We start from the raw sequence: 13,480 nt of genomic DNA, 5'->3' as shown, positions 1-13,480 counted from the left end.
AAAGGGAAACATGAATGGGCGCAAGTCTGTGCCAGGTTATCAGGGAAAATGAATCTTTATAGAAAAGCTTAGTTGGAGAAAGTGTATTTTCTAAGTTCCTGCCCAAACCTGTATCACCTTGGATACAGTTTATAGATTTTACTTTCATTGCAAACTGAGCATACATCACCTATTAAGTGATGGATTTTGTGGCTGGCTGTGACTGTTGTGTTAGCTTTTTTGCAGTCAGTGTTCTGAAGTGTTTGCTAGTGCACTTGTTTTCCCAAATGCTGAAGTGTATAGGTGATATGCTTGCTCTGTCATGCTGGAAGGTATAAGAAATCACTTGTGAATGAAGATCAAGGGAGAATGTGTCTGTTACTGGACAGAAGTGCCTGGAGAAAGCTTGCATTTAAAGTGAAGGTCTTGAGAACAGCAAAAGAAGAACAGCAGTCTTGTATGACATTGCAGAATCTTCCTTTCTTTTGTGAGTTATTTTCTTGTTCAACATGGATAACAAAGTGCACAAGGGCTCTCATCAGACAAACCTTTCCAGAGGATCATCCCCAGAAATGACCCATATTGATTTGTAACTGGTAACTGATGAGTTGGGCAGTTCACCTGTAACCACCACCAACTCAGCTGTTGCTGTGCTGCCTTCACAATGCAATGCAGTATTCGCTGCTACTGGAAGTGGCACTCTTTCATTTTTAAAACTCTGCCTATAGGATTTGGATGAGGAAGAAATCTCTGCAGCATGAAATGGAGCTGGACACAGTTTTCTCTTTGTAAATCTAAGCAGCATGGCTTATTGTCAAAACATGGAGCCCACGTCCAAATTGCCTATTGGAAACATCTTTGGCATTGGTTAACTTCTGAGACATACTTGAGTGTTGTCTGGGCAGTACTGCTTGATAAGGGCCAGTATCATGCAAGGGATGGTTCTAACAGCTCTGCAGAACAGATGCTTGCTGTCCAATGCCAGAGTCTGGGCTTTGACCCCATTTTGCTGTACTGATGTGGCCTAAGAGAAGATTTGCTAATAAAATGATGTTATGTACAGCAGGCCTGGTTAAAGCCATGTGGGAACTATTTTCAAGGAACTAAATTGCCGCCTGTGGAGAAAACAAATGTGGTTTTCAGAGGATAAATGCTTTGTGAATTAGACAATAACATCTGGAATGGCCACATAGTGGGGCATCACTTCACCGTTCGCTTGTGGTGAAGAGAAATATTGCAAGCAAGTAGGGCATTTAGGAAATAAGTAAGCCAAAACATGTCTCTGACTGAACTCATGGTGTGGCTGCACAAATCCCTACACCTATACAGGGCAGGCACCTGAACTGCATGACTGGGTTATGTCTGGGGTTTCACCTTCCAGTGGAAATGCACATTAAGGTCAGCTTAAGGCAGTCATGAAGTCGAAGTCTCAAAAAGTTCAGTGCTGTTATTTCACTCGAGATCTAGCTATCTTGGCTCCAGTGAGGGACCAGCCACTTATATGATGACATATGTTCATTATTTTTTAAATATCTAAGCATGAAAACCATGAGATTTTTTAGGATAAATGAAAGTAGCCATATATTTAAATACAAGTGTAATTAATAACACTTTATGTGGAAACTGTGTTAATAAGTATATTTTATACACAACTATAAAATGAAAAATAGAAATATCACAGTCAGTGCTCTTACATCCATTTATGCCCTGCCTTGTTTTTGAACTGACTTTTTGAACTGCCCTTTTAAAGCATCAGGGATTGCTGGGGCCTTCTATTTGTTGGTTATATCCTGAAAGACAAATAAAATACAGCACAGTTATTTTAAATAACAAAGGTTGGCTTTGGTTTCAGATTTCTGCCAGATCTTCTAGTGTGTTAGTTTTCTTCTTGCAAGATGGTAAAAGATGGAATATGGAAGGAAAAAATGTATTTGTCAAAGCAATGCAAAAAACTGTTAATAATACTCCCTGGTAGAGTTGAAATAGAAGTAACTAGATATTTATCCTTATAAATGAAGCCTACTGCAGAATCCAACATTGGTAATCTCCCTGTAAAGCTGAATAAATATTACAGTGTTTAGACCCGAATACGTAATAGTTCATAAAAGCACAGAGAAGTAAGAAAATCTCTAGTGTCAAAAAATTCTTCTGGTGTGTCACAAGGTGAATCAAAAGAAATTCATTTTTTAAACATTCAACTTGAAAAGGCCTTCATGAAATTCAAGCTATACTGATAAATTCATGGTCCCAGCAGGTCTGTCTCCATAGCTCAGATATTCCACAGTGTCATAATTAAAACAAGATGTTTAGGTTTTCTTAATATCTGTATATACAAAAAGCAAGCAAGCAAACAAACAAACAAAAAATAAAACAAAACACACAAAAACCCACCATAACACTATTGTCAGTGGTGCAGATAGCTTATGGAGCAGAAGTATGCAGTGAGCAGCAGTGGGTCAGGGCTGTATATAGGACCCAGACCCATCTGCATAGGAAGATGACCCTATCTCTGAAGTATTAACAGTGTGAGGATCTTGATGTATAGTCCATCAAATCGATGCAGACCTAAAAAATAAACTCATTCTTCCAAGTCACAGATGAGACAGAGTTTCATCCAGCAAGATATTTTGCCACTTTTCTGGCTGAACATAAAAGTTCTTTGGATTTCATTTTCAGGACTGGTGAACCTGGCACTTTTCATGAGCACACTGATCTGATGAGAAATAGAGAGCTGAGGTGCCCTGTAACTTATTAACATCATCTTGAGATGATGGAAATATTATATGACACAGTCTGACAAGAGATACCAAATAGAAAACCATGCTTCTGACACTGCATTTTCCTTGGAGATTTGCAACTTGTACATGGCTTATGATCATGTACTGCTGAGAAATTTCTTGGTATTGCTGATGTGTTGGAAGGTAAGGGCAAAATGCTATTGCTTATTTTCACTGTTTTTCTCTACTTAGTAGCACCATTAGTTTTATTCCAAAAGAAAGTAAAGAACCTCATTCACTGTTTTCACTTTGTTACAAAACTGATAAACAATAAAACAACTGTTACTGTTGTAGCATGTTAGAACTTGCACCATGTGCCATTGTTTCTATATTTCTGTGGTGTTATGAAAAGAGTTGATCAGTACTGGCTGAGGCATGAGTTTAAATACTGATCAACACAACTGGCAGTGGTCTTAGCAAACAAAGACCCTGCTTGCTGCTGTGACTTTTGGAAACAGTGAAGGGGGGAAGACTTCTAAGCTTTGCTTTGAATTACCTTTGAAGGGTAAGTTGTTCAAAGCATGCTCATGTAGCCCTTCTCCTAGTCAAAACTAGGATGAGTAATGAATTTGATTGAAAACAGAGAACATATGAGCATTTTGCTTCAAGAGAATAGTCAGGTTCCTCATGGCTCATGTCTTCTTAATCTACTGAATGACCTCAGTGAGAAGAGAATCCAGGCACGGCAACTGTGGCAAACCAGATAGTCATTGTGGGCAGGTAGAGTGTACCTCAAGTAGAGTCTGTGGTAAGGAATGTGGAGGAGACAGCTACCTCCCATAGAGGACAGAAAAAACATTCTTAGGAGCACACATTCCTGATACATGGTGATTTAGTTAATTTATTGAAGCAAGAACTTACAGCGCATTGGGAAACAGTATGAAAAAATGTTCTATATTTGTGTTGTGTTGGATTTTGTTGCTTTGAGATTTCTTGACTTAAAAATATATGTTTTATAGCTTTTGTTATATAAAACTTAGTAGTTCTCAGATGAATGAAGCCCACTAGTGAAAGGGTGTGTGCATTTAAAAGCCTTCTGATCTCCACTGGAAGCTAAATCTAAGGGGCAGGCTTAAGCTTATTCATCTCACTGCTGTGACTGATTTGGGTTCTTGTCATACAGATGTATTGAACATAGACAGGAGCTGACATCATGAAAAACAAAGGGTAGTTGTCAAAGTGACAATAATCCCTGAAAAGTCCAAAAATTGAGACCCAGTGATGTAAGCAAGGGAAGCAGGGAGAGCAGAAGGCCGCAGTGGAGGGAAGAGAAGTGCATATAGCAAAGCAATAAGCCAGTATAAGTAATCTTTGTGGTAGCATCCTAAATTTCTCTGAAGTGGGGAAAAAACTGTATTCATGAAGACCAGTGAAAAATGTTGTGCCAGACCAGAAATAGTGAGCTTAAATTGCATCTTAGTTTGATATCAGGATGCCTTCCTATTGGTCAGGAGAGTGAAGCACAGGCAAAAGATTGCCTGTGGAGGTTATGAGGTCACTGTCACCCAGAACAGATTAGGGAAACATCCTCTAGAAATAAAAAGATGTATTTGATCCTGATTAAGGATGGGGTAGAGCAGGGCAGACTACCTGACCTCCTGCAGCTCTGATTTTGTGATTGCAGCACAGGAGGATAAGAGCTTGGATGGAAAGATGGGGCTGTGTGGTTAGATAAGAAAAGGTGAATTTTTTCTTCAGTATGAAATCTTATATAACTGACATATCAATGTTGCTGGGACTGCAATATCCCTTCTGAGCTCCAGCAAGGATGAAACTATGAGAATTTCTGAGTGCTAGGATGGGAAATGCCCATCCTAAAATCCCCAGCTGGGAAGTTTCTAGATTTGAAGAGGTATTGAATATAAGAGGATTTGTATTTGAACTGTAATCAGCAGTCAGACATGTAGGAGAAGACAGCAAGATACAGGAACAGTAAGTGAGAAATAGAGAAATTCCAGGATTTTAAGCTGGCAGAAAGAATGGGAAAAAGATAAGGAGAAATAGTCAAGGTGTTGGCAAGGGAAAATATCAAGAATGGGGAGGTGAGCACAGTGGTGACAAAGGGATATAGAGGAGAGACTATAAGGGAGTGAAGGTGACCAAGTATTCTGTCCTTAATAGGAAAAAAAAGAAGAAAAAGGGTAGAGTAAGGAAAGAAGGATATATTCTCAAAACTGTCATTTCTAAAGTCTTCTTCTTGTATCAGTCTTCATTGAGTCTGCTTGAACACAGCTCTTACTGAAAGAAGTACATTATAATCTGACCCAGGCTGAGCTAACAGATTACTCAGGAAAGCAGCTACAAATATTATTTTTTATCAGACTGTAGAAAGTGTTGTTCTGTGTTTTAAGTGATCCAGGCTCCTGTAAAAACACATCTAAAGCAGTTGTTTTTGATGTAGGTTACAACCATCAAATCTGGTTATTGGACTGAAGTTCTTATACTGATAAGCCTGTTCGTATTGGAAGGACACTCAGTTTGTTTTTGTAGAAGCCCTTTCACAATCCTGTGAAGTTGAAGAAATCATGTGATAATATTCATTCATGAGGATCTGCCCGGCAGATCTGTCATGGGGGAGTTAAGGGGCATATTTAAACCAGCCATGTGCAACTCAGCATTTAATCTTTGTTTCAGTTCTGCTGGAAGTATCTCCAGATACTTCTTTTTCCTTAGGAGTATAGTGAGAAGAAAATTTTATTCCCATCATGCTGTGCACAACTCAACACATGCACATGCACTTGTAGGAGAAAGAAACTTTTCAGTCTTTGTTCAAATACAAGGACTAAATGAATTTGCAGGATGGAAACAGGTGCCTGCTGACTGCATTGGCCCTGTGGCATGCACGACATAGTTGGAATCCTTCATGCAGCACTGCTGGAGTAAAGAGCTCTGTGTGAGCACAAGGTTGCTTGAAGGACAAGGTCCTAATTCTGACAGAGCTAAAGCAGGCTTTTAAATTCCTTCTGACACACTAAGCAGATTTTGCAGAGTAGGAACGGCTATGTGGGCCTTTTTTGTTGTTGTTCTTTTAAATGAAGGTTTTGAACTCCACAATTCACTGAGAAAACTGTTTATCATTGCATAGGACTGATTACAAATGGAGAATCATACAGTCCTAGAGTCAGTAAGGTCAGAAAAGACCTCTAAGGTCCTCTAGTCCAAAAATCCACCTATCACCAATGTTGCCTATCAAACCATGTCCCCATGTACCACCTCTACACATTTCTTGTACACCTCCTTGGACAGTGACTCAAACCATGCACACACAAAATCCATTTTCTGTCTATGCTTGGAAGAATTCCATGGCTTTTCTACCTCTGCAAGCCAGGCTGAAGGTAACATAAAAACATGATAGACTAAGAAAGACAGAATGAACCTTTTCCCTTCTTTAGTTTCCCAAGATATTCTTACGAGATGCATGTGTTTTGCAAAGAACTCTCCACTTCTGTTTATACACAGCAGTGTAACAGGAATTACTGTAAGAATCTTTCTCCTGGGTAATTTGTCCTTAGCCTTTTGTTAGGTTAAGTATGGATTTGCAAAGCAGGTTGTTTTGCACTGTCTAGATAATTGTTGATGCTGGAAGCACGGGAAATGAGATGCACTGAAAACCTGAAGGAACTCTATGAAATGTTTAGTTCTCCAGTACATGCTTCAAAGAAAGAAAATATATGCTAAGTAGACCTGGCCTATGGAGTGGAATCAAATAGAGAATCATTAGTTATCTCTGGCAAAAATATGCTGAGTTCATAATGTATAGAGAATCCATACCAGTGCTGTTACAGTTCCAGTGGTAACCTCACCCTGTGCAGCCTGGGGCTCATCACCAGCATGCTGATTGTGTTTGTGTTCCTGAATTACAACTGGCAGAAAGTGACCTTGAAGATGGAACCCCAACTACTTTTTTACTCCTTGACTTGGTTTTGGAGGCTGCTTCATCTGACTATCATCAAGGCAAAGATTGCACTCTATGACACAATCTCAGCAATGTCGTGTTCTAGGTGCCATTCTGCAATACAGTGGTCTGGTGGACTGCTACATACCCTCGTAGTTGTCATTTGAGACACTCCTAATAGAAAAAGCAAATTAAAGTTTTATTCCATCTTATTGTCAAAGGGGAACCACAGACACATGAGACTGTCAGCCAAATGCCATGCAATGGGCACATTGCACAATGGGCCACTAGGGATAGGCTTTAGTTCAGTCCCATTGAAGATGTTGCATTTTTTTCAGAAACAAACTGCACCTTGGCTGGGACGCTCTTTCCTCATCAGTACAGACATAGCTGCTAGCTTGGGCACAACAGTCTCCTACCAAATTCTGCCTTTTACACAGGAAATGTTCCAGGTCTACCCTACGAAAATGATGAACAGAGAAATTCAAGCCTGTGCCAATCCTTATGTCCAAGTCAGCCTTGCTATGCTGTCTGTTAAGACTTTGTTCTTTAGCACTTCCTGTTATGAGGCTGTGGTCTTAACTGTTAAGACTGCCAAATTACTCAGGATGAAGTTTTACTGTCCAGTCATCTAAAGGCTTCAGCCACTGTGGCTACATTATGCTGTCCACTTTGCAAAGGTCTGGTGGTGGAAAAGATTGTTTGTACCTGCTTTGAAAAAGAGAAGTTGTAGGGCAATTGAGTAGAAAGAGTTTTATTTAACTTACTCCAGTGAAAGAATAATGTTTTAAGAGGGAATGATATAAAGGAAAAATTTCTGGCTGTAAATCACATTTTTGATCACTAGAGGAAACAAATTCAGAAACCGAGTTCAGACGTGGTCAGAATTTAATTGTTTTGCTTATAGAAATAATAATTCATATAAAGAATTACTGTATAAATTATTGTGTTCATGCAGTGAACTGTTATATGATTATTTACAATTGGAGACTTGATTAGATGGCTCAGAATACCCCTTCTTAGGGTTTGTATTTTCCGTTGTTTATTTGCTTTGTTTTATATTATTAAAATTGTACCTTTGTTACCTTTGTAGCCATACAGCCTCGTCCATCCAAGGTCAGGATGGGCCAGGTTTTGTGAGCAACATGATCTAACTGTAGATGACCTTCAAAAGTCCCTTCCAACTGAAACTATTCTATGCTTCTACAGTTCTATGGTTCTTAAATAGTTCAGATATTCTAGCAAAATAATCACTCCCCAAGAAATAAGGTTTTCTTATTTTACTTTCAAAAGTACATTTAACTGGAGAATTCTTTTCATTGCTCATTTTGGTAATTTCTGTTAAATCAAGGAAGAACAACAGAGAATCCTGGTTTAGCCTCTACATTTTCATACAGTTTAAAATCAAGACGGCAACTCTGCATTCCATCAGCAAATGCTGGGTTTTACTTGCAGCTTGCATTTTGAAAAAGAAATAACTTGTTGCAGGGCAGCGGCTTGAGAAACAGACTTGTAGCAAAAATCATGATGTATTATTCTGTTTAATGAAGTTCAAGGAGCTCAGAATCGTAGATCCAAATGGCACTGAATAAAAAGAGAAACATTAACGACTGTTTCAATCAATTCAGTGTCTTACATCTATGCAAATGAAAGAAAGATAGAAGGGCAAACCTTCCTTCCCCGCCTCTTCTGGAATAGTACTGTATAGTAATACAGATCTATGGAGGCAGTTTTTTTAGCTGTTCACCCCTTTTTTGAAACCAGTTTTGTTTCACCATCAGAAATATTAATTGAAGGAGATCAAAGAGGTCTTTTAAGAAGGTCAACTAAATGGTGTTTTGCTTTGCTTGACCTCTTGCTTGGCCTTAAGCTTATGGGACTTGAGCAAGGACCACGTCACCCTGAGCTCTGTAGCACTGATGCACTAGTCCTGCTGTACGCTGCACCTTTCTGCATTCAAAAGTTGATGCTGATACTGCCACTTCAAAGGCTCTATTTCGCTTCAGGGGATTCTATCTTTAAAGCACTCAACATCAGTGGGAGGATTTTCACGTCATGTCACATCCCACTTTTGAAGTTTCTTGTTAATAGGGGTCGCCTTTGAAGACTTCCCGCTCCTGAGAGGTTCTTCTCCCAGTACTGCTTGTTGCTGGGACGTCTCTCACAAGATCTTTTTCTTATCCCTCCAGAGGATTTTCTGTCTTTAGGAACATCCCTCAAGAGCTCCCTATTGCTTAGGTCTAGGCCCTAGAAGAGTTCTGATATCCTTTAACAAGGCCCTGATTGTGGGCACGATCACGCAACCCCTAACCAGCATTGAGCTCACTGTAACTAACTCACCTGATTAAGACGGGTATGACCTGGACAAAACATTATTTTATGAGAAGATTTCATCCTTCTCTGATTACACAAGTCTAATTAAAGACAAAATTCTTAACTATTGCAAAAACGAGGATTCATTCCTTGCTACAATTAGCATTTTAATTGGAGATGGTCAATTCTGCTTCTATGAAATTAGAAATTGTGTCACGTTTAAATTCTGAACCTTTTGGGAAGAAAGTCACTCTTCTTTGGATTTCTTTCCTCTCAATGTTGCACTTTCTTGCCTAGACTGGAAAATACCTTACCAGGCCTTACTGGAAACAAGAAATACAAAAATTTATATGTATTTAGAAAATATATATCTATCTCTTCTGATGAGATCTGGAAACTCAACTGGTCCATATAAGAAGTCAAATTACTGAGAACTTGTATGAACTAAGTCTCTGAGCTTATTCATGTGACTTGAACATTGTCAGATGGATCATTTCAGGATGTTGGTGTTGAATCTATTCTAATTCCTAGATATTTTATATTTTAGTAGATAAACTTCATACAAGTATTTTTTTTAAAAATGAAATCAAAACCTTTATTCCTCAAAGTTTGGGATACAAAAGAAAAAGGCAAACAAGGATTTTAAAATATTTTAATATGTAAGCGTATTGTGTAATTTTATAACAGTATCAGTATTCTTCTAATTGCTTTTGACTTAGGAATGTGCTTTTAGCATTCTCTATAGTCAGGTGTCTTTCTTGTTGTATGCATCTTTTATTTCCTTAAATGGAGGACCTTAATCCAGTACCTTGACTACTATCTGAATCAGTGATGGACCTTAGCATGAGTGTTGAGGATCTAGGAGAAGAACTTACAGAAGCAAGGAAGAAAGGAGGAGTTAGATGTAATGTGTTTTGAAGCACCCAAGAGGAGAGAGAGAACAAGAGCAAAGCAATAATTCTAGCCATTGAAAGTAAAGGTATGTGGAGTTGCTTCAGACAAAGGGCTCAGAGGTAGTAACTGACAAAAACATTTCAGAACTGGAAACAAACAAACAAACAAAAATCCACCACCAAAAAGAGCAGAGTAAAACCAAACTGGGAGAGACAACAAGCAAGTAGAAAAGTTTAATAACACTGAGCCAAGAAGGCTGAGACACACAAAAAGTGGACTTCTGAAGGAGGCTGAAAGTTTGATGTGAAATTTCTTTTTAAAAATAAAATAATTCTAAAATCCTGCACTGTTGCCTTGCCATGATATGAATTATGTGTAATTATTAATATTATTAAATTAACGGTATATTCATTTACAAGGATTTTCACACATTCAATAGAGAAATCGTGCTATTACTAGTACTTATAATGGCATGTCAAGAAGGTCTTTATTGTATATTTTTTACTTAAGGTCAAAAAGAACTGTAAAGAGCTCTTCAAGGTTTAATGGTGATTCTTTTGAAGAGTAATAGGATGATTCGTACAACAAAAGAGTGAGATGTCTCACCTGGTAGTACTGTGGTACTGGCTGTATCACTCTGTAAAAAGTGCTCCTGGCAAAGGGTATTAAGAATCAAAACTCAATTAATTTATTTAAAAATTGAGTAAAAGTAAGATAAGACAGTTTGATTACCATTTTATGTTGTGTTTTGAAACAAGTACATGCTTAAATAAAGTACTTGCTTTCATAAAACTTCCTTATTTTTTTCCCCCCCAGAGAATCCTTTCATTAAAAAATTCCAGCAATGTGCAGTCATGGCCATTTCCCAAGGCTAAAAAAAGCCTTTAGGTTATTCATAATATGGTTGCTAATCTGACCAGTGCTCATGCTGTCTCATCCTCTGACAGTCAAGCTTATGCTGAATTATGATTCTCCATTTTAATCAGGTTTGTTTAATATCTTTCACTTAAATTCTCAAATGCAATCTTCCAGCTCTGCCTTCAAAGACACTGTTTTCATCAGTAACATCAACTGTTAACTAAAAATCAATAAAATTATTTGCTTGTCGCACTCTTTCTGAAATCAAGACTCTTTCAATCACAAATTACTCACGTACACGTTGTATGCAATAAAGGAAGTTTTCCTCTTATAATGAGAGATTATCGTGATAAATATCAAACATGACTTTGAATGAAATGCAGAGCCATATGAGGCATACTTAGCAGGAAATACCATCTTGAATAATATCAGAATCATTTCAGGAGCTCAGAAGGAGAAGATAATTTGGAGTAGAAATAGCTATTTGAAAATAATACACACCAAGTTTTGGAAGGAAGGAAGGAAGGAAGGAAGGAAGGAAGGAAGGAAGGAAGGAAGGAAGGAAGGAAGGAAGGAAGGAAGGGAGGAAGGGAGGAAGGGAGGAAGGGAGGAAGGGAGGAAGGGAGGAAGGGAGGAAGGGAGGAAGGGAGGAAGGGAGGAAGGGAGGAAGGGAGGAAGGGAGGAAGGGAGGAAGGGAGGAAGGGAGGAAGGGAGGAAGGGAGGAAGGGAGGAAGGGAGGAAGGGAGGAAGGGAGGAAGGGAGGAAGGGAGGAAGGGAGGAAGGGAGGAAGGGAGGAAGGGAGGAAGGGAGGAAGGAAGGAAGGAAGGAAGGAAGGAAGGAAGGAAGGAAGGAAGGAAGGAAGGAAGGAAGGAAGGAAGGAAGGAAGGAAGGAAGGAAGGAAGGAAGGAAGGAAGGAAGGAAGGAAGGAAGGAAGGAAGGAAGGAAGGAAGGAAGGAAGGAAGGAAGGAAGGAAGGAAGGAAGGAAGGAGCACATCCAAGAATGGCTCCTCACAATGTTATCTCAAGTAGTAAAATTTGCTTGTTTTAACCAGTACAAAATATGGTCCAATTTACCTAACTATGTAGCAGAATGTAAAATTTGGGTGATGTAAAGTGATCATTAATTAGGCAGCTCATCTCAGTGGCAGCAGGCTTTGCTGTTCTCCCTGATTTTATTTATTTATTTATTTTACTTGCAAGTACCCAGTATTTCCATACAAGATTTGGGATAGATGGCAGAAACTAGCTGGCACTTGTCCCCTTGTTTCTTATCTCTGTCATGCCCTTATTAAGATGAATTTTAGAGAGCTTGGTTCATGCATGCAAGGTTTTGCAGACGAGCACTGAGAAGCTCTTGGGACTTACAGGTTGCGTTTATTTGAAGTGTGGTATGCTCCCATGAAGATTTAAGCCTATGCTACTACCAGAAAATTTACCCATCTCAGAGACTGGCCATGTTCCTCAGTGCCCCAGGAAGTGTGTGAATTTCCAGGATACTGACTACACCTGGACATAAGACTGGAACACAGTGTTGTTTGCACTCCTGCAGATTGCTTAGGTTATATTTCCCTTCACTTTATTCAAACAACTCTATAAAATATCCCTCAGCATTATCACTACTGTGATGTGTTACAGTCACTTGGCACCTCGTGGTTTTGGTGGAGGAAACACCCCAATCCTTGTATTCCATAATGATCAACCCCACTATGGCACAGTCTGGTACTACTGGGACTTCTCTGTGAAGGTAAATTGGTAAGACAGCTATTTTGCACATATATGATTTCATCTTCATATGTCTGTAACTTCCCCCCCCTCCCCTCCCCCCCCCCTTGATTAAGGCTTTACATCTTCAAAAACAGTTTAAGTCGCATGCTAAGGTTTTCATTTTAATTCCTTTGAAGATAACACAATTAGTGTATCGAGCTTCCTAATGGGTGATTAGGAGGAAATAATGGCTCTCACTTATTGTTTCTGGCTGAGGCAAACAATGCTGCATTGTTTACAGTTCATTGTTGTTTTGAAGGTTATCTCAGTGATCACAAAGGCAAAAGATTGTTCCCTTTTGTTATGAAGTGAAAAGCTGAGATTTTGGATTACAGACAAAATGGCAGAAAACCATTACTTTTAGCAGAAAATGTAACACACTGCCAAATTGCTTTAGGTTAACACAAATCACTTGCTGTCTAGCGCCACAAGAATAAATGACAGTGCAGGGACTGGATCTTGAATTTTTCATGCCAATTTCTGGCTAACTCTTTTAGACTGATTTCTTAAATTATCCTTAGCTTTGGCTATAGTTTTACAGCCATCATTTGGAAACTACGGTAAAGACAGTAATCACATATTACAAATTCTTCAGAGAGAAAGACAGAATGTTAATATTTATCTTAAAACCTAATCATTAGGAAGCTTTCATATTAGAGAAAAAAAATGAAACAATTTCTCTTCAGTAATAGTGGAGTAATATTACTGTTTTAGAGAAGGAATATTGCAAACACCATAAATCAGTTTATCTTACATCTTTGCATTCTGTATATGATCCAGGGTCTAATACTTAGAAATGAGTTTTGCATTAAAAGACACTGTCCTGCAAAAAGTTGCTCTCTGTCAAGTTCAGTAGGAGATTTTTGAATTACTGATAATTCAGAGCTTAAAGTTGATTATAAGCATGTCAGCAACTGAAGATCTGTCCCCGGTATTTGAGTCAAGGCCACAATAAATTCCATCCTTGGGCAGGTTTACTGATGTGAGCAAAATGTTATCA

The sequence above is a fragment of the Excalfactoria chinensis genome, chromosome 2, assembly GCF_039878825.1.
Source record: "Excalfactoria chinensis isolate bCotChi1 chromosome 2, bCotChi1.hap2, whole genome shotgun sequence".
Taxonomy (NCBI): Eukaryota; Metazoa; Chordata; class Aves; order Galliformes; family Phasianidae; genus Excalfactoria; species Excalfactoria chinensis.
Note: the sequence above shows the minus strand (reverse complement) of the source record.